The following is a 1,088-nucleotide window of genomic DNA, read 5'->3' as shown; positions in this document are numbered from 1 at the left end:
TCAGGTGAATTGCAAATGTGACTGTTAGGTGGTGGTATGAGAATATCTTCTAGACACATCAAGGCTAGAGATAAAGGGAGGTTAAGAGGAGAGACAAGAATGGTTGAAAAACACTTCAAGAGCAATTTAATAGAATCTGTGAATTAGAAATAAAGTCATCTCCATACCATCTTTCTTCTTTTTTTTGTATTTCAGTGTTCCACCTCCCCATGTCCCACCTGATCCTCATCATGTACATCTACTATGTCTTTACATTTGATCCATTCTCTTGTTTAAAGATGGAAGACCGTCCCAGGACATCATGTTGATAGGAATATTGCACATGGAAGTGACACATCTGCTTTAGGCCACTATAGGTAAAATACATTTCCAGTTATTATTATGACATTGAGAGGAAATTGAGGGGAAATTAAGTGTGCATAGTGTGAGTACCTTTGAATAATTAATCACTATAATTGTAGGGAATTAATGTGATTCTTATTTTTGTTTCATCTTCATTTTTTCTTATCTGATCATTTTATAGCACTCTAACTTACACATCAATGGATGAAGCAAATCACTCTATGGTGTCAGAGTTTGTGTTCCTGGGACTCACCAATTCCTGGGAGATCCAACTTGTCCTCTTTCTAGTCTCCTCCATGTTTTATGTGGCAAGCATGACAGGGAACTTACTCATTATCCTTACTGTGACCTTTGACCCTCAGTTACACTCTCCCATGTACTTTCTCCTGGCGAATCTCTCCTTTATTGACCTGGGTGTTTCTTCTGTCATTTCCCCCAAGATGGTTATGACCTTTTCAGAAAACACAAAGTAATCTCCTTTGGAGGCTGCATTGCTCAGATCTTCTTTCTTCACATCATTGTTGCTGTGGAGACATTGCTGCTCACAGCCATGGCCTTTGACAGATATGTGGCCATCTGTAAGCCTCTCCAACTATTTAACTATTATGAGCCCCAAAGTGTGTATTTTGCTTCTATCTGCTGCTTGGACACTTGGCTTGATCCATTCTCTGATTCAACTACTTTTTGTTATAAAGTTGCCATTTTGTGGTCCTAATGAGATAGACAGCTTTTACTGTGACCTTCCT

General features: G+C 38.9%; 1 pseudogene; it reads left to right on the top strand.

Moving 5' to 3' along the window:
• Window positions 1-542: 542 nt before the first annotated feature.
• Window positions 543-1,082, top strand: LOC123521454 (annotated as a pseudogene).
• The last annotated feature ends 6 nt before the right edge of the window (window positions 1,083-1,088 follow it).

The sequence above is a fragment of the Echinops telfairi genome, unplaced genomic scaffold, assembly GCF_000313985.2.
Source record: "Echinops telfairi isolate 266 unplaced genomic scaffold, ASM31398v2 ScPeMD7_18;HRSCAF=68, whole genome shotgun sequence".
Lineage (NCBI taxonomy): Eukaryota > Metazoa > Chordata > Mammalia > Afrosoricida > Tenrecidae > Echinops > Echinops telfairi.
The sequence above is the reverse complement of the archived record's forward strand: the minus strand, read 5'-3'. Positions and strand labels throughout refer to the sequence as shown.